The sequence below is a fragment of the Lynx canadensis genome, chromosome A1, assembly GCF_007474595.2.
Source record: "Lynx canadensis isolate LIC74 chromosome A1, mLynCan4.pri.v2, whole genome shotgun sequence".
Classification (NCBI taxonomy): Eukaryota; Metazoa; Chordata; class Mammalia; order Carnivora; family Felidae; genus Lynx; species Lynx canadensis.
Window position 1 is genome coordinate 83,872,012 of NC_044303.2, and position 23,483 is coordinate 83,895,494.

General features: G+C 36.4%; 1 pseudogene; it reads right to left on the reverse strand.

Moving 5' to 3' along the window:
• Positions 1-463: 463 nt before the first annotated feature.
• LOC115500200 lies at positions 464-1,410 on the reverse strand (annotated as a pseudogene).
• Positions 1,411-23,483: the final 22,073 nt, after the last annotated feature.

Here is a 23,483-nt window from a genome sequence, read left to right on the forward strand (position 1 = left end):
CATCTATTACTAACATTCTACCTGCTCTGCTTCATCGCTTCTCTGTCAGTCTAAATTTTTCTCTCTTTCTCTCCCTTTTTTACTCCCTCCCTCCTTCTCTCTCTATATCCTTTTTTTCCTCATTTATGTTTGAGAAAATTTCTTATCTCCACATGGCCTTTATCCTCTAAATATTTCATTATGTATTTCATAGAATGGGGATATTCTTCTATACACTAAGAGTGTAGCTATAAACTTTAGTCAGTGTTACATCAAAATATTACAACACTACACTACCCTTTAGTGGAGGAGTTTATAACCAAAGACACTTGTAATATTGAAGCAATTCATAAAGTAGTTTGTGAATATGATGTAATATGCCATGGTATAAGGGGCTAAGAAATATCACTGGCATAAATTTCTAAATTTCTGATGTGTAGAATGAAGAAAAACACATTAACATCTAAATTTTGTATTTTCTAATTTATTGAAAGACAGTTCCCACATTCAACATTTTCTTTAAAGTCCTTGTGACATCTTTATTCCTCAGACTATAGATTAAAGGGTTTAGCAGTGGAAGGAGGATGGTATAAAAAACAGATACCATTATGTCCTTTTCAGGGATGTAGTGAAAGCTGGGAAGCATGGAGTTGTAGACTCCAGCCCCACAAAAGAGGATAACAACAGTCATATGGGAGAAAAAAGTGGCAAAGGACTTCTTCTGGCTCTTTGCTGAGTTCATCCTGTAGATGGTGAGGAGGATGAAAAAAATAGGAGTTTGAAATGACTCTCACTGGGAAAAGGAGCGTGAGGACACAACACAGGTACATGAGTGTCTCATGGAGGGAAGTGAGCAGGAAAGCTTTACTATGTCAGGGACTTCACAGAAGAAATGATGGATCTCCCGGGATCTGCAGAAAGGGAATGCTATGGTGACAGATGTGAGCATGAATCCATCCACAGATGCCAGAAACCAGCAGCCAAATACCAGTAGGAGACAAACCCTATGGTTCATGATGACAGGATAATAAAGAGACTGGCAGAGGCAACATAGCAGTCATAGGCCATGGTGGCTAGAAGGAAACATTCTGAACCTCCTAGTATCACATAGAGAAACATTTGTATCCCACAGTCGAGGGTTGAGATCTTATTCACACCCAGAACCTGGTCCATAAGCATCTCGGGCACAGTGATGTAAATGTACATTACATCCATGAGAGACAACTGGCTGATGAAAAAGTACATAAGGGTGTGCAGATAAGCATCACAGTATATCAGAAATATCAGGATAGAGTTTCCAGACAATACCAACAAGAAAAACACAAAAATGACCACACAGAGGAGAGTTCAGTGTTTTGACTGACTGAAAATTCCCACCAGGATGAAATCAGACTGTGCCGTTTCATTGACCACCCGAGTTTTGTTGTCCATGAGGTTTCACCTAGACGCAAGTTCATTGAGACCTCAAATTCAGCAAGGAAAGCTTTGGAGGCAATGGGTCATTTATAAAATGCAATAACCTGAAATGATTTAAGAAATGCTTACTGAAAAAAAGGAAAAAAAAAAGAAATGCTTACTGAGAGTTTTTGTGTTAATGTTTGTGTACATCAACATGTGCTAAAAAGAAGAAGTCCCATGGGCCTATATATAGGGGATTATTAATCACTTATGATTTAATGAACTTATCCCAAAACTAAAAATTTACAAATGTGGGTCAGAATGGTTGCTAACTAATATTGAAGTTGCCACAGTTCACATCATCACATTTCATCATGATAGATAATGTCATACATTAACATATTTACAGAGAGGCTAACTTAAGCATATATGGCAAATCACTGAATCATTGAAAATATAAATAAAAATTATATTTCTAGAATTTTTGTTATACAAGTCTAAATTTATTTAACATCAATGCTTTGAGTACCAACAATAATATTAAAAATTCTTGGAAGTATATTCAATGTAAGGAAGATGTAGAAGCAAATTAAACATAATTGGAGAAAAAACATAACAAATATTAGAGACCCTTGTACCTATAGGAGCAGGCTTCCCTGTGAGGTTTTTGTGGTTGTGTACAGTGAGCAATGCACACACCAGGGAAAGGTCAGGTTTCTCACACATGAATGACCCTTTAGAGACCTATGAGCCTTTAGATGAGATACTTAGAATCTCAGCAACCATAGACCCAACTTCCCCCCTTTACTCACCATTTCTGTGTCCACTCTATATAAAACAAAGGATAAGCTTAATTTTGGAGCTCAGGTGTGGCGAGGATTGAGGGGAAATAATAAAACTACTTAGAACATTACCAGTTACAGATACACACATATACTTTTAGTTAAAAGAGTTCATATCAATGTTAATTATTATGAAGGATCAATGTAAGAAATAGCTGTGACTATTACCATCTTATGATGCAAGATGCATTACTTCACATGGTTTAACACCTATTCATATATTTAAAAATTTAGAATTGATCATTTCTGTATCTCCAACAACTTGAATAATTGTGTGTGTTTATGTTTATTTATTTTGACATGTACTTATTCCATACAAATATACATAAACAAATAAACATATAATTGATCATGTAATATATATTTATATATTTTGACTATGTATATATATATATATACATATATATATATAACTTTTTATTTTTTATTTTTTAATGAAATTTATTGTCAAATTGGTTTCCATACAACACCCAGTGCTCATCCCAACAGGTGCCCTCCTCAATACCCATCACCCACCCTCCCCTTCCTTCCCACCCCCCCATCAACCCTCAGTTTGTTCTCAGTTTTTAAGAGTCTCTTATGGTTTGCCTCCATCCCTCTCTAACCATTTTTTTTTCCTTCCCCTTCCCCATGGTCTTCTGTTAAGTTTCTCAGGATCCACATAAGAGTGAAAATATTTGGTATCTGTTTTTCTCTGTATGACTTATTTCACTTAGCATAACACTCTCCAGTTCCATCCACATTGCTGCAAAAGGCCATATTTCATTCTTTCTCATTGCCATGTGGTATTCCATTGTATATATAAACCACATCTTCTTTATCCATTCATCAGTTGATGGACATTTAGGCTCTTTCTATAATTTGGCTATTATTGAAAGTGCTGTTATAAACATTGGGGTGCATGTGCCCCTAAGCATCAACACTCCTGTATCCCTTGAGTAAATTCCTAGCAGTGCTATTGCTGGGTCTTGAGAAACTTAACAGAAGACCATGAGGGAGGGCAAAGGGAAAAAAAAGTTATAGGGAGGGAGGGAGGGAGGCAACATAAGAGATTCTTAAATACTGAGAACAACCTGAGTGTTTATGGGGGTGGGGGAGAGGGGAAAGTGGGTAACGGGCATTGAGGAGAACACTTGTTGGGATGAGCACTGGGTGTTGTATGGAAACCAATTTGACAATAAATTATATTAAAAAATAAAATACAAAAATAAAACATATCTTAACACAAACAAAAATGGAAACACCACACAGCAAAATTTATGGGATGTAAAATAAGTAGTGTAAGAGGGAACTGTATAGATATTAATGCACACATTAATAAAATAGAAAAATCTGAAATATACAACCTACCCTTACATGCCATGAGAATATAAAAAGCCACAAACTAAGCTCAAATTGAAATAAAAAAAGAAAAGAAAAAGAAAATTAGAGCAAACATAAATAAAATAAAGAACAAGCAAACAATAGAAAAGATTAACAAAACTAGTAGATTCTTTGAAAAGATGAACCAAATAGGAAAAACTGCTACATCAATGAAGGAAAAAAGACAGAAGACTCAGACAAACAAAACTTCTTACAATTGAAATAGGAAATATTGCAACTGAAAAGGACTACTGTAAACAACCATATATCAACTAAATGGAAAACCTAGACGAATGGGATAAATTCTTACAATATGCCAAGATTGAAACAGGAATAAATAGGAAATTTGAACAGGCTAATTACCAGAAAACATATTGAATCTGTAGTCAAAAATATCTCAATAAACAAAATACCAGGAACAGATGGCTTTACTGGTGAATTTTCCCAAACATTGAAAAAAAAAAAAAAACTATCACCAATTTTTTTTAAACTCTCCCAAAATATTAAAGAGGAGAAACACTCTCACAATCATTTTATGAGGCCACATTACTTTGATACCAGAGTCAGGTAAAGACACTAAAAGAAAAGAAAACTATAGACCAATAGGCCTGATTAACATAAATGCAAAAATTCTCAGTAATTAACAGTACATAATGGAGCATGATCAAATGGGACATACCTGGGGTGCAAGAATGTTTCAGCATCTGCAAATAAATCAATGTGATACATAACATTAATAAAGTAAAAGATGAAATTATCATTTCAGTAAAGAGAAAATACATTTGAATATTTTCATATTTGTTCACAATAAAACTCTCAACATATTAAGTATAGAAGCAAAATGTATAATATAATAAAGGACATATATTGGGAAGCCCACAACTTAGCACTATTCTCAGTAGTGAGATTTTAAAATAATTTCTTCTGTGGTCAGGAACAACATAGGGGTAACTACTTTCACCACTGCTCATCAACATAATACTGGAAGTGTTGCCTGGCAATCAGGCAAAAAATAAACAAACAATATCTAAATCAGAAAGGAGGAAGTAAAATTTCTGTGTGAAAACAGCATATTTTCATATAGAAAATTTTATTTTTTTAAAATTTTTTTTTCAACGTTTTTTATTTATTTTTGGGACAGAGAGAGACAGAGCATGAACGGGGGAGGGGCAGAGAGAGAGGGAGACACAGAATCGGAAACAGGCTCCAGGCTCCGAGCCATCAGCCCAGAGCCCGACGCGGGGCTCGAACTCACGGACCGCGAGATCGTGACCTGGCTGAAGTCGGATGCTTAACCGACTGCGCCACCCAGGCGCCCCTCATATAGAAAATTTTAAAACTCCACAACGACAGTTAGATTTAATCAATGAACTTAATAACGTTGTAAACTAAAAAATCAATGCTAAAAGTCAGTAGTGCTTGTACACACTAACAGTGGGTTATTTGATAAAAAATATGAAGATTACCATTCCATTTACATTAGCTTCAAAAACAGTAAAAGTACTAAGTCATGCATCTGTTTCTGTGTACAAGTAGATCCTGACACCAGGAATCAAAATTAGCTCTCAAATGGAGCCTGTTTTACCTTACATTTTTTTTTTTTTAATCCCAAGGTCTCAGGCTATCTTCAAACTGGATGCCTTCATTCATATATATATATATATATATATATATATTTTTTTTTTTTTCATAATGTCCCTCAGGCTGTTTCCTTGCTATGAATTTACCCTTCTGACTTCTTTTTACATCTTAATAGTCCAAAAATGTTCAGCTAAAAAAAAAACTACATGAAACCTGTCTCTACTCTTAATCAGTGAGAATACGCACACCTCTGAGACATATGGGATATTGTTTATGCTCCTCTCACAGGTTTTATGTCCTATATTTTACTTATTTCTTTTAAAATTCCAACAAAAAGTTCTACACGAATGATATAGTTACGTGTGATATTGGCTATGTGAAATTAGCTTTAAAATGTCCATATCGGAGTGGTGTATAGCTACTTAAAAATCACAAATGAATGATAAATGTATCTGAATGAGTATAATTTCAAAATTATATTTATAAATTGTTACAAGCAGTATGGGATTGTTAATGAACTGTGCAGTACAAAAGCAATTCCCTGAAGTCCAGTGTGGCTGAAGCCTCATCAGGCAAACTGAGAACAAACATCTGGTCTGATTTCTGTATCACCTTAGTAAAAGTCTATGGAGGCCCTGGACAGGTCACCTAATAACACAGGGATAAAACTGCCAGTGTACCCACATCAGGCAAAGTGAGCCATTAAAACCAACTGTACTGAAGACAAATACAGCTTACACACAGCAGTAGAACACGTAGGGCTCACATAGGAGACACCAGTAAAAAACAAATGGTCCTGGTAAACAGAGGACATTGTGCTACAGGGCACCACAAGTTCTCTTCTTTATAAAAGTGCTACTTTCAAGATCAGGAGATGTAACTGACTTCCCTATTACATTGAAACAAACAAAGAGTTGGACAAATTAGAAGACAGAGAAATATGTCCCAAATTAAAAAAAAAAAAAAAAAAAAGACAAAAACCACAGGAGGAAAAAACACATAATACTACAAAGATAAGCATTATGATTGACAAATAATTCAAAGTAATGGTCAAAAAGATACTGGGCTTGAGAAAAGGGTGAGGGATCTCAGTAAGAACTTTAACAAAGAGAAAATATGAGAGATCCAACTAAAGATAAATAACTCAATAACTGTAATAAAAATACACTAGAGTGAATTAATAGCAGATCAGAGAACACAGAAGATGGGTTAGCAATCTAGAAAACAGAGTAATGGAAAGCAACTAAGCTGAACAACACAGAGAAAAAAAAAACTAATACAATTAAAATGACAATAGGTTTTTCTCTTTCTCTGACTGACTTACTTTGTTTGGCATAATACACTCTAATCCCATCGACATCATTGCAAATGGCAAGATTTCATTGTTTTTGATGGCTGAGTAATAGTCCATAGTTTCACTTATATGTGAAATTCAAGAAACAAAACAAATGAACACAGGAGAAGTGAAGGAAAAATGAAATAAGATAGAAACAGAGAGGAAGTCAAACCATAAGAGAATCTTAACCATAGAGAGCAAACTGAAGGTGGCTGGAAGGGACATCGGTGGAGGGATGGGCTAAGTGTGTGATAGGCATTGAGGACAGCACTTGGGATGAACACTGGGAGTTACATGTAAGTAATGAATCACTAAATTATACTCCTAAAACCAGTACTACACTATGTGCTTACTAATTTGAATTTAAATAGCATCTTGGGAACAAAAAAGAATGACAATATGTTAACAGAACTGAAGGAAATATTCAAGCCTAATAGTATTTGCATTATAGAAATCCCAGAAAGAAGAGAAAAGGGGATAATTTATTTAAAGAAGCGATAGCTAAAAACTTAGCTAATGTAGGAAATTAAATGGATATCCATATCCAGGATGCACAGAAAGTCCCCAACTAAATTAATACAAAGAAGTCTATACCAAATACATAATAATTAAAATGGACAAAAAGTAAAAGTAAAGATAATTTTAAAAGCAGCAAAAGAAGAAAAAGAGTTACATACAATGAAAACCACAAAAGCTAGCATCTGTTTTTTCAGCAAAACATTGTAGGCTAGAATGAAGTGGTATGATATATTCAGTTGCTGTAAAGAGCAATACTGCAACCAAGAATGTTATACCGAGCTGGGTTATCATTCAGAATAGGAGAGAAAGTTTCCCAGACAAGCAAAATTTAAAGGAATTTATCTCCACTAAACCAGCCTTGCAAAAAATGTTAAAATAAATTCTTTGAGTAGACAGAGTAGACTATAAGTGGGAGTGAGACAGTTATAGATAAAAAAATTTCACAGGTAAATTCAAGCATAATAATGGTAGTTGATTAATCCCTTATAAAAGCTGCATGGATGTTAAAGCATATAAGCAGTAAAGTACATTTTATCTACAAAAATTAGTCAAGGGGATCATAAAATTAAAAAGAAAAATTGTAAAGTATGACATCATATACATAAAACCTGAGAAGAAAGTAAAAATTTAGGGCTTTTAAAGTGTATTAGCTTAAGCAACCATCAACTTAATATAGATTCCTATATGCATAAGATGTTATATATGAAGCTAATTGTACCCACAAATCAAAAACATATAAAAGATACAGAAAAAAAGAGAGTTATACAATCAAAAGATATAAGGTGATTTAATGAATAAGAAATCAAGACCCATTTGTACCTGCCTAGAAGAACTTACTTTAGTCCTAAAAGCAAATGCAGATAGAAAGTGAAGAGTTGGAAAAACATTTGCCATGAAAATGGAAATAAAAAGAAACTAGGGCAGCAATATGTATATTGGACAAAATAGATTTTAAAAGAAAGACTGTAACAAGAGACTAAAACAAAAGACTGTAACTGTGGATATTTATGCACCCAACAGAGAGCATCAAAAAACATAAAGCTTCTACTAACAGACATAAAGGAAGAAATAGATGATAATAAATTAGTAATAGGAGATTTTTTTTTGTTTTGTTTTTTTTATGAAATTTATTGACAAATTGGTTTCCATACAACACCCAGTGCTCATCCCAAAAGGTGCCCTCCTCAATACCCATCACCCACCCTCCCCTCCCTCCCACCCCCCATCAACCCTCAGTTTGTTCTCAGTTTTTAACAGTCTCTTATGCTTTGGCTCTCTCCCACTCTAACCTCTTTTTTTTTTTTTTCCTTCCCCTCCCCCATGGGTTCCTGTTGAGTTTCTCAGGATCCACATAAGAGTGAAACCATATGGTATCTGTCTTTCTCTGTATGGCTTATTTCACTTAGCATTACACTCTCCAGTTCCATCCACGTTGCTACAAAGGGCCATATTTCATTTTTTCTCATTGCCACGTAGTACTCCATTGTGTATATATACCACAATTTCTTTATCCATTCATCAGTTGATGGACATTTAGGCTCTTTCCATAATTTGGCTATTGTTGAGAGTGCTGCTATGAACATTGGGGTACAAGTGCCCCTATGCATCAGTACTCCTGTATCCCTTGGATAAATTCCTAGCAGTGCTATTGCTGGGTCATAGGGTAGGTCTATTTTTAATTTTCTGAGGAACCTCCACACTGCTTTCCAGAGCGGCTGCACCAATTTGCATTCCCACCAACAGTGCAAGAGGGTTCCCGTTTCTCCACATCCTCTCCAGCATCTATAGTCTCCTGATTTGTTCATTTTGGCCACTCTGACTGGCGTGAGGTGATACCTGAGTGTGGTTTTGATTTGTATTTCCCTGATAAGGAGCGACGCTGAACATCTTTTCATGTGCCTGTTGGCCATCCGGATGTCTTCTTTAGAGAAGTGTCTATTCATGTTTTCTGCCCATTTCTTCACTGGGTTATTTGTTTTTCGGGTGTGGAGTTTGGTGAGCTCTTTATAGATTTTAGATACTAGCCCTTTGTCCGATATGTCATTTGCAAATATCTTTTCCCATTCCGTTGGTTGCCTTTTAGTTTTGTTGGTTGTTTCCTTTGCTGTGCAGAAGCTTTTTATCTTCATAAGGTCCCAGTAATTCACTTTTGCTTTTAATTCCCTTGCCTTTGGGGATGTGTCGAGTAAGAGATTGCTACGGCTGAGGTCAGAGAGATCTTTTCCTGCTTTCTCCTCTAAGGTTTTGATGGTTTCCTGTCTCACATTTAGGTCCTTTATCCATTTTGAGTTTATTTTTGTAAATGGTGTGAGAAAGTGGTCTAGTTTCAACCTTCTGCATGTTGCTGTCCAGTTCTCCCAGCACCATTTGTTAAAGAGGCTGTCTTTTTTCCATTGGATGTTCTTTCCTGCTTTGTCAAAGATGAGTTGGCCATACGTTTGTGGGTCTAGTTCTGGGGTTTCTATTCTATTCCATTGGTCTGTGTGTCTGTTTTTGTGCCAATACCATGCTGTCTTGATGATGACAGCTTTGTAGTAGAGGCTAAAGTCTGGGATTGTGATGCCTCCTGCTTTGGTCTTCTTCTTCAAAATTCCTTTGGCTATTCGGGGCCTTTTGTGGTTCCATATGAATTTTAGGATTGCTTGTTCTAATTTCGAGAAGAATGCTGGTGCAATTTTGATTGGGATTGCATTGAATGTGTAGATAGCTTTGGGTAGTATTGACATTTTTTTTTTCAACGTTTATTTATTTTTGGGACAGAGAGAGACAGAGCGTGAACGGGGGAGGGGCAGAGAGAGAGGGAGACACAGAGTCGGAAACAGGCTCCAGGCTCTGAGCCATCAGCCCAGAGCCCGACGCGGGGCTCGAACTCACGGACCGCGAGATCGTGACCTGGCTGAAGTCGGACGCTTAACCGACTGCGCCACCCAGGCGCCCCGACATTTTGACAATATTTATTTTTCCAATCCATGAGCAGGGAATGTCTTTCCATTTCTTTAAGTCTTCTTCAATTACCTTCATAAGCTTTCTATAGTTTTCAGCATACAGATCCTTTACATCTTTGGTTAGATTTATTCCTAGGTATTTTATGCTTCTTGGTGCAATTGTGAATGGGATCAGTTTCTTTATTTGTCTTTCTGTTGCTTCATTGTTAGTGTATAAGAATGCAACTGATTTCTGGACATTGATTTTGTATCCTGCAACTTTGCTGAATTCATGTATGAGTTCTAGCAGACTTTTGGTGGAGTCTATTGGATTTTCCATGTATAATATCATGTCATCTGCAAAAAGCGAAAGCTTGACTTCATCTTTGCCAATTTTGATGCCTTTGATTTCCTTTTGTTGTCTGATTGCTGATGCTAGAACTTCCAGCACTATGTTAAACAACAGCGGTGAGAGTGGGCATCCCTGTCGTGTTCCTGATCTCAGGGAAAAAGCTCTCAGTTTTTCCCCGTGGAGGATGATGTTAACTGTGGGCTTTTCATAAATGGCTTTTATGATCTTTAAGTATCTTCCTTCTATCCCGACTTTCTCAAGGGTTTTTATTAAGAAAGGGTGCTGGATTTTGTCAAAGGCCTTTTCTGCATCGATTGACAGGATCATATGGTTCTTCTCTTTTTTTTTGTTAATGTGATGTATCACGTTGATTGATTTGCGAATGTTGAACCAGCCCTGCATCCCAGGGATGAATCCCACTTGATCATGGTGAATAATTCTTTTTATATGCTGTTGAATTCGATTTGCTAGTATCTTATTGAGAATTTTTGCATCCATATTCATCAGGGATATTGGCCTGTAGTTCTCTTTTTTTCCTGGGTCTCTGTCTGGTTTAGGAATCAAAGTAATACTGGCTTCATAGAATGAGTCTGGAAGTTTTCCTTCCCTTTCTATTTCTTGGAATAGCTTGAGAAGGATAGGTATTATCTCTGCTTTAAATGTCTGGTAGAACTCCCCTGGGAAGCCATCTGGTCCTGGACTCTTATTTGTTGGGAGATTTTTGATAACCGATTCAATTTCTTCGCTGGTTATGGGTCTGTTCAAGCTTTCTATTTCCTCCTGATTGAGTTTTGGAAGAGTGTGGGTGTTCAGGAATGTGTCCATTTCTTCCAGGTTGTCCAATTTGTTGGCATATAATTTTTCATAGTATTCCCTGATAATTGTTTGTATCTCTGAGGGATTGGTAGTAATAATTCCATTTTCATTCATGATTTTCTCTATTTGGGTCATCTCCCTTTTCTTTTTGAGAAGCCTGGCTAGAGGTTTGTCAATTTTGTTTATTTTTTCAAAAAACCAACTCTTGGTTTCGTTGATCTGCTCTACAGTTTTTTTAGATTCTATATTGTTGATTTCTGCTCTGATCTTTATTATTTCTCTTCTTCTGCTGGGTTTAGGCTGCCTTTGCTGTTCTGCTTCTGTTTCCTTTAGGTGTGCTGTTAGATTTTGTATTTGGGATTTTTCTTGTTTCTTGAGATAGGCCTGGATTACAATGTATTTTCCTCTCAGGACTGCCTTTGCTGCGTCCCAAAGCGTTTGGATTGTTGTATTTTCATTTTCATTTGTTTCCATATATTTTTTGATTTCTTCTCTAATTGCCTGGTTGACCCACTCATTCGTTAGTAGGGTGTTCTTTAACCTCCACGCTTTTGGAGGTTTTCCAGACTTTTTCCTGTGGTTGATTTCAAGCTTCATAGCATTGTGGTCTGAAAGTATGCATGGTATAATTTCAATTCTTGTAAACTTATGAAGGGCTGTTTTGTGACCCAGTATATGATCTATCTTGGAGAATGTTCCATGTGCACTCGAGAAGAAAGTATATTCTGTTGCTTTGGGATACAGAGTTCTAAATATATCTGTCAAGTCCATCTGATCCAATGTCTCATTCAGGGCCCTTGTTTCTTTATTGACTGTGTGTCTAGATGATCTATCCATTTCTGTAAGTGGGGTGTTAAAGTCCCCTGCAATTACCACATTCTTATCAATAAGGTTGCTTCTGTTTATGAGTAATTGTTTTATATACTTGGGGGCTCCGGTATTCGGCGCATAGACATTTATAATTGTTAGCTCTTCCTGATGGATAGACCCTGTAACTATTATATAATGTCCTTCTTCATCTCTTGTTACAGCCTTTAATTTAAAGTCTAGTTTGTCTGATATAAGTATGGCTACTCCAGCTTTCTTTTGGCTTCCAGTAGCATGATAAATAGTTCTCCATCCCCTCACTCTGAATCTAAAGGTGTCCTCAGGTCTAAAATGAGTCTCTTGTAGACAGCAAATAGATGGGTCTTGTTTTTTTTATCCATTCTGATACCCTATGTCTTTTGGTTGGCGCATTTAATCCGTTTACATTCAGTGTTATTATAGAAAGATACGGGTTTAGAGTCATTGTTATGTCTGTATGTTTTATGCTTGTAGTGATGTCTCTGGTACTTTGTCTCACAGGATCCCCCTTAGGATCTCTTGTAGGGCTGGTTTAGTGGTGACAAATTCCTTCAGTTTTTGTTTGTTTGGGAAGACCTTTATCTCTCCTTCTATTCTAAATGACAGACTTGCTGGATAAAGGATTCTCGGCTGCATATTTTTGCTGTCTAGCACACTGAAAATCTCGTGCCAATTCTTTCTGGCCTGCCAAGTTTCAAAAGAGAGATCAGTCACGAGTCTTCTAGGTCTCCCTTTATATGTGAGGGCACGTTTACCCCTTGCTGCTTTCAGAATTTTCTCTTTATCCTTGTATTTTGCCAGTTTCACTATGATATGTCGTGCAGAAGATCGATTCAAGTTACGTCTGAAGGGAGTTCTCTGTGCCTCTTGGATTTCAATGCCTTTTTCCTTCCCCAGTTCAGGGAAGTTCTCAGCTATTATTTCTTCAAGTACCCCTTCAGCACCTTTCCCTTTCTCTTCCTCCTCTGGAATACCAATTATGCGTATATTATTTCTTTTTAGTGTATCACTTAGTTCTCTAATTTTCCCCTCATACTCCTGGATTTTTTTATCTCTCTTTTTCTCAGCTTCCTCTTTTTCCATAACTTTATCTTCTAGTTCACCTATTCTCTCCTCTGCCTCTTCCATCCGAGCTGTGGTGGTTTGCATTTTGTTTTGCATTTCCTTTAAAGCGTTTTTCAGCTCCTCGTGACTGTTCCTTAGTCCCTTGATCTCTGTAGCAAGAGATTCTCTGCTGTCCTGTATACTGTTTTCCAGCCCAGCGATTAATTTTATGACTATTATTCTAAATTCACTTTCTGTTATATTATTTAAATCCTTTTTGATCAGCTCATTAGCTGTTGTTATTTCCTGGAGATTCTTCTGAGGGGAATTCTTCCGCTTGGTCATTTTGGATAGTCCCTGGTGTGGTGAGGACCTGCAGGGCACTTCCCCTGTGCTGTGGTGTATAACTGGAGTTGGTGGGCAGGGCCGCAGTCAGTCCTGATGTCTGCCCCCAGCCCACCCCTGGGGCCACAGTCAGACTGGTGTGTGCCTTCTCTTCCCCTCTCCTAGGGGTGGGATTCACTGTGGGGTGGCGTGGCCCGTCTGGGCTACTTGCACACTGCCAGGCTTGTGATGCTGGGGATCTGGCGTATTAGCTGGGGTGGGAAGGCAAGGTGCACGGCGGGAGGGGGGGCAGGCTTAGCTCGCTTCTCCTTAGGTGATCCACTTCAGGAGGGGCCCTGTGGCAGCCGGAGGGAGTCAGATCCGCTGCCGGAGGTTTGGCTCCACAGAAGCACAGAGTTGGGTGTTTGCTCGGAGCGAGCAATTTCCCTGGCCGGAACCGGTTCCCTTTGGGATTTTGGCTGGGGGATGGGCAGGGGAGATGGCGCTGGCGAGCGCCTTTGTTCCCCGCCAAACTGAGCTCTGTCGTCCGGGGGCTCCGCAGCTCACCCTCCCTTTGTCCTCCAGCCTTCCCGCTTTCCGAGCAGAGCTGTTAACTTATGACCTCCCAGACGCTAAGTCGTGCTTGCTGTCGGAACACAGTCCGTCAGGCCCCTCCGCTTTTGCAAGCCGGACTCGAGAGCTCTGCTTGGCTGGCGAGCCGCCCCTCCGCCCCGGCTCCCTCCCGCCAGTCCGTGGAGCGCGCACCGCCTCGCCGCCCTTCCTACCCTCTTCCGTGGGCCTCTAGTCTGCACTTGGGTCCGGTGACTCCGTTCTGCTAATCCTCTGGCGGTTTTCTGGGTTATTTAGGCAGGTGTAGGTGGAATCTAAGTGATCAGCAGGACGAGCGGTGAGCCCAGCGTCCTCCTACGCCGCCATCTTCCTGCGCCTCTCCCAGTAATAGGAGATTTTAACACTGGTTTATATGAATGGATTGGTTATCCAGTCAGAAAATCAATAAGAAAGCAGTGTGGCTAAATGGCACATTATACCAGATGAACATAACAGATATATTTAGAGCATTCCATTGAAAAACAATATACATTTTTTTCAAGTTCACATAGAACATTCTCCAGAATAGATCACATGGTAGCCCACAAAACAAGTCTTACTAAATCAAAAATATTAAAATCATATCATGCATATTTGCCAACTGCAACAGAATAATACAAGAATACTCATGGAGTTTAACATCCCACTTACAGCAATAGACAGATCATGTAAACAGAAAATCAACAAGGAAACAATGACTTTAAATGACACACTGGACCAGATGGACTTAACAATATTTTCAAACATTTCATATTAAAGTAGCAGAATACATATTCTTCTCAAGTGCACATGGAACATTCTTCAGAATAGATCACATACTGGGTCACAAATCAGACCTCAACAAGTTCAAAAAGATCGATAAAATACCATGCAGATTTTCAAAACACAACATTATGAAACATGAAATCAACCACAAGAAAAAAATTTGGAAAGACAACAAATACTTGGAGAGTAAAAAACATTCTCCTGGGGATCCTGGGTGGCTCAGTCACTTAGGTGTCTGACTCTGGGTCAAGTCATGATCTCATGGTTTGTAGGTTCAAGCCTGGCATCAGACTGTTTTGACAGCTCAGAGCCTGGAACTTGCTTCAGATTCTGTGTCTCCCTTTCTTTATTCCTCTCCCTCACTCACACTCTGTCTCTCTCTCTCTCAAAAACAAAGATTTAAAAAAAATAAAAAAAGAACATCCTACTAAAGAATGAATGGGCTAACCAAGAAATTAAAGAGGAAATAAAAAGTACATGGAACCCAATGATAATGAAAACACTACAGTCCAAAACCTCTGAGATGCTGCAAAGGCAGTCATAAGAGGGAAATATATAGCAATCCAGACATTCCTAAAGAAGGAAGAAAAGTCTCAAATACACAACCTAACCTTACACCTATAAGGGCTGGAAAAAGAACAACAACAACAACAAAAGCCCAAAACCAGCAGAAGGGAAATAATATAGATTAGAGCAGAAATAAATGATACTGAATATAAAAAAAAAAAGAACAGTAAAACAGATCAATGAAACTAGGAGCTGTTTCTTTAAACAAATGAACAAAATTGATAAACCCCTAGCCAGATATATCAAAAAGAAAAAGGGAAAGACCAATAAGTAAAATCACAAATAGAAGAGGAGAGATCACAAACAGTGCAGAAATGTAACCAACAGTAAAAGAATATTATGAACAGTTATATGCCAAAAATTGGGCAATCTTGAAGAAATGGATACATTTTAAGAAACATTAAAAACCAAAACTTAAATAGGAAGAAATTTAAAAAAAGTGAAAAGACCCATAACCAGCAAAGAAATTGAATCAGCTATCAAAAAAATCTCCCCGGTCGGATGCCTTACCAGTGAAATTCTACCAAACTTTTAAAGAGTTAATACCTATTATTTTTAAGCTGTTGTAAAAAAATAGAAATGGCAGGAAAATGTACAAACTCATTCTATGAAGCCAGAATTACCATGATTCCAAAACCATACAAAGACCCCAGTATAAAGACTTACAGACCAATTTTGCTGATGAACATGGATGCAAAAAATATCAACAAGATACAAGCAATTCAAATCTGACGAACATTAAAAGAATTATTCACCACAATCAGGTGGGGTTTATTCCTAGGATTCAGGGCCAGTTAAAAATCTGCAAATCAATTTACGTGATAAATCACATTAATAAAATAAATAATAAGAACGACATGATCCTCTCAATAAATAAAGAAAAGGCATTTGAAAAGCTACAGCATAATATCTTGGATAAAAAAAAAACTCAAGAAAGTAAGGATAGGAGGAGCATACCTCATCATCATAAAGGCCATACATGAAAGACCCAGTTAATATGTTCTTCAACGGGAAAGACAGAGCTTTCCCAAGGTCAGGAACATGATAGGGATGTCCATTCTCACAATTGTGTCCAACATAGTATATCGAAAGTCCTAGCCACAGCAATGATACAACAAAAACATATAAAAGACATCCAAATAGGGAAAGAATAAGTCAAATATTCACTCTTCACAGATGACATAATACTCTATGTGGAAAACCCGAAAGACTCCACCAATAAAAACCTGCTAGAACTGACACATGAATTTATCAAAGTCACAGAATAGAAAATCAAAGTACAGAAATCAGTTGTACTTCTATACACCAATAATGAGACACCAGAAGGAGAAATCAAGGAATCAATCCCATTTATAATTGCACCAAACATATGAAATAAGTAGAAATAATCGTCACCAAAGAGGTAAAGGATCTGAACTCTGAAAAAAAAATAGACATTTTTCCAAACAAGGGGTAGAAATGTCCAACAAACTCCTCAAACTCCTAAAAACATCCTCAACATTACTAATCATCAGAGAAATGTAAATCAAAATCTCAAAGAGATACCACCTGACACTTGTCAGAATGGGTAGAATCAAAAAGACAGGAAATAACAAATGTTAGCAAGGATGTGGAGTAAAAGGAACCCTCATGTTTGTTGGTAGGAATGTAAATTGGTATAGGTAGGATGGAAAATACTGTGGAGATTCCTCAAAAAATTGAAATCGGTATTACCATATGATCCAGTATTTCCACCACTAGGTATTTACCCAAAGACAACAAAAGCACTATTTCACAAAATATATGCACCCCTATGTTTATTACAATATTATTTAAAACAGCCAAGATATGGAAGCAACCCAACTCTTTCTCCATAAATGAATGGAGATAGATAAATGATGATGATGTTGATGGTGATGATAGATAGATAGATAGATAATAGATAGATATATAGATAGATATAGATCTATACATATACATATGTCTACAATGTATTGTTATAAAAATAATGTGATCTTAAAAACAAATGAGATCTTACCATTTGTATCAACATGGATAGATATAAATGATAAGTGCTGAGCAAAACAATTTTACCAGAGATAGACAAATACTGTATTGTTTCACTCATATGTGGAATTTAAAAAAAATAAAACAAGCAAAAAAAAAAAGACAAAAAAGAAACAAACAAAAAACACACTATTAAATACATATAACAAGCTGGTGATTTCCAGAACATATGTGGGTTGGGGAATGGGTAAAATAGATAATGGGGATTGAAAGCAAACTTATTTTGATGATCACTGATAACTGGATAAAACTGTTGAATCATTCTATTGTACACTTTAATATAGCACTGTATATTAATTATATCTTAATAATAAGAAAATATATAGGAAAATGTAGAAATAATCAATATTAATATCTATTTATTGAAAACATTTCAAAATATAAAATTGAAGGCAATCAATATGTTGCAAATGATTGGTCCAACATCATTTACCAAAAATCATGCCACATATCATTAAATTTGGAAAGCTATATCAATAGCAATTGATGTACAAAAAGGATACACATAAACTATAATGAAAGTGCTCTAGTAGAGAACAATGAAAAGATAGGTCACCTGGGGCTATATACACCTCCAATGCATCAATAATCTTAAGAGTAAAATAAATAATATCTTTGACTATATTATCTATGTTGTGTTTTTCCCCCATGACTTATTCATTCCATAACTGGAAGGTTGTATCCCCCACTCCTCTTAATCCATTTTCCCATTTCCCAAACCATCTCCTTTCTGGCAATCATCAGTTTGTTCTCTGTACTTTTAGGTTGTATGATGACAGTATGACTATTGTGGTGACAATAATATGGACAGAGAATTTGTTCAAATTTCTTTTAATGTTTATTTATTTTAAGGGAGAGAGACAGAGTCAGAGAGTGCATGAGCTGGGAGGGACAGAAAGAGAGGAAGTCACAGAATCCAAAGCAGGCTCCAAGGTCCAAGCTGCCAGAAGATACCCCAACGACGGGCTCACACTCAGGTGAAATCATGACTTGAACCCCACCCAGTCAGCCACTTAACTGACTGAGCCACCCAGGCGCCCCATGGATAGAGAATGTGAATAACTATGTTGTACATTTGAAACTGAGGTAGCTGGGTCATAGGGTAGGTCTATTTTTAATTTTCTGAGGAACCTCCACACTGCTTTCCAGAGCGGCTGCACCAATTTGCATTCCCACCAACAGTGCAAGAGGGTTCCCGTTTCTCCATATCCTCTCCAGCATCTATAGTCTCCTGATTTGTTCATTTTGGCCACTCTGACTGGCGTGAGGATATCTGAGTGTGGTTTTGATTTGTATTTCCCTATGAGCCAGCAATAGCACTGCTAGGAATTTATCCAAGGGATACAGGAGTACTGATGCATAGGGGCACTTGTACCCCAATGTTCATAGCAGCACTCTCAACAATAGCCAAATTATGGAAAGAGCCTAAATGTCCATCAACTGATGAATGGATAAAGAAATTGTGGTTTATATACACAATGGAATACTACGTGGCAATGAGAAAGAATGAAATATGGCCTTTTGTAGCAACGTGGATGGAACTGGAGAATGTGATGCTAAGTGAAATAAGCCATACAGAGAAAGACAGATACCATATGGTTTCACTCTTATGTGGATCCTGAGAAACTTAACAGAAACCCATGGGGGAGGGGAAGGAAAAAAAAAAAGAGGTTAGAGTGGGAGAGAGCCAAAGCATAAGAGACTGTTAAAAACTGAGAACAAACTGAGGGTTGATGGGGGGTGGGAGGGAGGGGAGGGTGGGTGATGGGTATTGAGGAGGGCACCTTTTGGGATGAGCACTGGGTGTTGTATGGAAACCAATTTGTCAATAAATTTCATTAAAAAAAATAAAAAATAAACTCCAACAAATACTGTTAAAAAAAAAAAACTGAGAACAAACTGAGGGTTGATGGGGGGTGGGAGGGAGGGGAGGGTGGGTGATGGGTATTGAGGAGGGCACCTGTTGGGATGAGCACTGGGTGTTGTATGGAAACCAATTTGACAATAAATTTCATAAAAACTAAAAAAAAATTAAAAAAAAAAGAAACTGAGGTAGCATTGTGTGTCAACTACACTCAAATATTTAAAAAGTTAGAAATAAAAAAAGGAAACAAACCCATCAAAAGAAAAACAATTGGTTTTGCTAAGTTTGAGACATGTTTTGTGCTATATTAATTGTGTATTTTTATTCATCTTTGAATTAATTTATAATAAATTACATTAAATAAAATTATTCATGTTTAGCTGATCTGAAATATATGTCTTCCTTCCTTTTCCCCCCAGATTTATGGATATTTATTTCACTAAGCATATTATCCTCCATGTTTGGTCATGTTTTTGCAAATTGAAATATTTCATTCTCTTTTAAGGCTGCAAATTATTCCATTATTTAAATATTTATTATATCTAGCGTATCTATCATATCTATTTATCTATCTATCTATCTATCTATCTATCTATCTATTTACCTACCTATTATCTATCATCTATCTATAATCTACCTATTAGCTGTCTATTTCATATTTTCTATAACCATTCATCAATGGATACTTAGGTTTTTTCATATCTTGGTTAAAGTGAATAATGCCGCAAAGAACACTGGAATGCAAATATCTCTTCAGGGGAAAAATTTTATTTCCCTTGGCCACATACACACAAGTGGAATTGCAAGATAAAGTGGTAATTCTATTTTTAAATTTAGAAAAAATGTTTTTATTTTTTTTTACATCCCCACTAACAGAGTACAAGTAATCTCTTTTCTCCACATCTTTGCCAGAACTTGTTATCATTTGACTTTTTATAATCAACAACCTAAAAGGTGTCAGAAAATATTTTACTGTGGTTTTGATAAGTATTTCTCTGATAATTAGTGATGTTGAGCATTTTTTCATATACCTGTTGGCCATCTGTAAGTCTTCCCTTATGAAAAAAATGTCAATTCAAGCCTTATAGCCATTTGTAATTGGGTTATTTTTTGTTACTACTGATTTGTATGAACTATATGTAAACTCTACAGTAAATGTATACAATAGTAATCACTTATCGGATATATGTTTATAAATATTTTCTTCCATTCCATACATTGCCTTTTCATTTTGTCGATTGTTTCTTTTGCTGTGCAGAATATTTTTAGATTGATATCATCCCAATTACATTTTTTAAACATTTTCTTGTCTATACTTTTATGTCAAATAAAAAGCAAAAAACAAAACAAAACAAAAAAATCATATTGCCACTGTAAAGGAGTTAACTTATTTTTTAGGATTTAAGTCATATATTTTTCAATTTTTTATTCATATTCTCATTAGTTAACATATAGTGTAATATTGATTGCAGGAGTAGAATTCAGTGATTCAAAACTTGCATACAACACCCAGTGGTCATCATAACAAATGACCTCTTACTCATCACCCATTTAGCCCAACTAACACCCGCCTCGCACCATCAACTCTCAATTTCTTCTCTATTGTTACGAGTCTCTTATGGTTTGTTTCTGTCTTTTTCCCCCCTTGCCATATGTTCATTTCTTTTGTTTATTATATTCCACATAAAAGTGAAATCATCTGATATTTGTCTTTCTCTGGCTCAATTATTTTGCTTAGCATAGTACACACTCTAGCTCCACCCACAGTGTTGCAAATGACAAGATTTAAATCTTATTGATGTCTGAGAAGTATTCCATTGTATATTTATATACCACAACAATTTTATCCATTCATCAATCAATGGATTTATGGGTTCTTTCCATAGTTTTGCTATTGTTAATGACACTGCAATAAATATCAGCGCTCAGGTATCCCTTTTAATTTATATTTTGTATCCTTTGGGTAAATACTTAGTAGTGCAATTACTGGGTCATGGGTAGTTCTACTGTTAACTTTTTGAGGAACCTACATACTGTTTTCCAGAATGGCCGCACCAGTTTGTATTCCCACCAACAATGTAAAAGGATTACAGTTTCTCTGCACCTGCTGCCAATACCTGACAGGTGTGAGGTGGTATCTCATCCTGGTTTTGATTTGTATTTCCCTGATGGTGAGTGATGTTGAACATCTTTTCATGTGCCTGTTAGCCACATGGATTTCTTCTTTGTAAAAATGTCTATTAATGTCTTCTGCTCATTTCTTCACCAGATTATTTATTGTATTTGTGGTGAGTTTGATAAATTCTTTATAGATATTGGATACTAACCTTTTAACAGATATGTCAAATTCAAATATCTTCTCCCATTCCATTGACTGCCTTTTCGTTTGGTTGATAGTTTCCTTCACTATGCAGAAACTTTTTAACTTGATAAGGTTCCAGTAATTAATTTATGCTTTTGTTTCCCTTGCCACCAGCAGCATGCCCAGTAAGAAGTTGCTATGGCCAAGGTCAAAGAGGTTACTGTCCGTGTTCGCCTCTAGGATATTGAAGGTTTTTCCTGCCTCACATTTAAGTCTTTAATCCATTTTGAATTTATTTTGGTATATAGTGTAAGAAAGTGGTGAAGTTTTGTTCTTCTGTATGTGGCTGTCCAGTTTTTCCAATACCATTTGTTAAAGAGATTGTCTTTTTTTCCATTGTATATTCTTTCCTGCTTTGTTGAAGATTAGTTGGTCATACATTTGTGGGTCCACTTCTGGATTTTCTATTCCATTCCATCAATTTATGTGTCAGTTTTGTGCCAGTACTATACTGTCTTATTGACTACAGTTTGGAAATATAGCTTGAATTCTGGAATAGTAATGCCTCCGGGTTTGCTTTTCTTTTTCAAGATTGCTTTGTATAGTTGAAATCTTTTTCAGTTCCATACAAATTTTAGGAGTGTTTGTTGCTGCTCTGTGAAAAATCCTGGTGATAGAAATTGCATTGAATGCGTTGATTGCTTTAGGTAGTATAGACATTTTAACAATGTTTGTTCTTCCAATCCATGAGCATGGAATGTTTTTACATTTCTTTGTGTCTTTAATTTCTTTCATATGTGTTCTATAGTTTGCAGAATACAAATCTTTTTTTTTTTTTTTTTTTTTTTTACAGAATACAAATCTTTTACTTCTTGGTTAGGTTGCTCCTAGATTTCTTATTGTTTTCAGTGCAATTGTAAATGGGATAGACTCCTTGATTTATTTTTCTGCTGCTTCATTATTGGTGTATAAAAATGAAAATGATGTCTGTACTTTGATTTTATATACTGTTACCATGACAAATTCATGTAATAGCTGTAGCAATTTTTTCATGGAGTCTTTCGGGTTTTCTACGCAGAGTATCATGTCATCTACAAATACTGAAAGTGACTTTTTCCTGCTGATTTAGGTGCCTTTTATTCCTTTTACTTGTATGATTTCTGAGGCTAGGACCTCTACTATTATGTTAAATAGTAATGGTGAGAGTGAACATCCCTGTTGTGTTTCCTGAGGGAAAGCTCTCAGTTTTTCTTCATTGAAGATATTAGCTGTGAGTCATAAATATGGCCTTTATGATGTTGAGGTGTGTTCCATCTATATCTGTTTTGTTAAAGGTTTTTATCAAGAATGGATGCTGGATTTTGTCATTGTCTTTTCTTTATATATTGAGAGGATCATATGGTTCTTATCCTTTCTTGATTGGTTTATGAATATTGAATGACCCCTACAGACCAGGAACAAATCCAACTTGATCATGGTGAATAATTATTTTAATGTACTGTTGCATTTGATTTGCTAGTATCTTCTTGAGAATTTTTGCATCAGTGTTCTTCCAGGATGTTGGCCTGTAATTCTTTATAGTGGGGTCTTTGTCTAGTTTTGGAAACAAGATAATTCTGGCCTCATACAATGAGTTTGGAAGGTGTCCTTCCATTTATGATTATTGGAATAGATTGAGAAGAGCAGGTATTAACTCTTTTTTTAAAAAATGTTTGGTAAAATTCCCCTGTGAAGCCTTGTGGACCTGTACTTTAGTTTGTTGGGAGATTTTTGATTACTGATTTGTTATCTATGCTGGTCATGAATCTGTCCAATTTTTTTTTATTTCTTCCTATTTCACTTTAGGTAGTTTGTATGTTTTTAAGAATTTGTCCATTTTTTTTCAAATTTCCCAGGTTTTTTTGCTTATAGCTTTTCAAATATTCTCTTGTAACTGTTTGTATTTCTGTGGTTTTGGTTGTGATCACTCCTCTTTAATTCATTATTTCATTTATTTGGGTCCTTTCT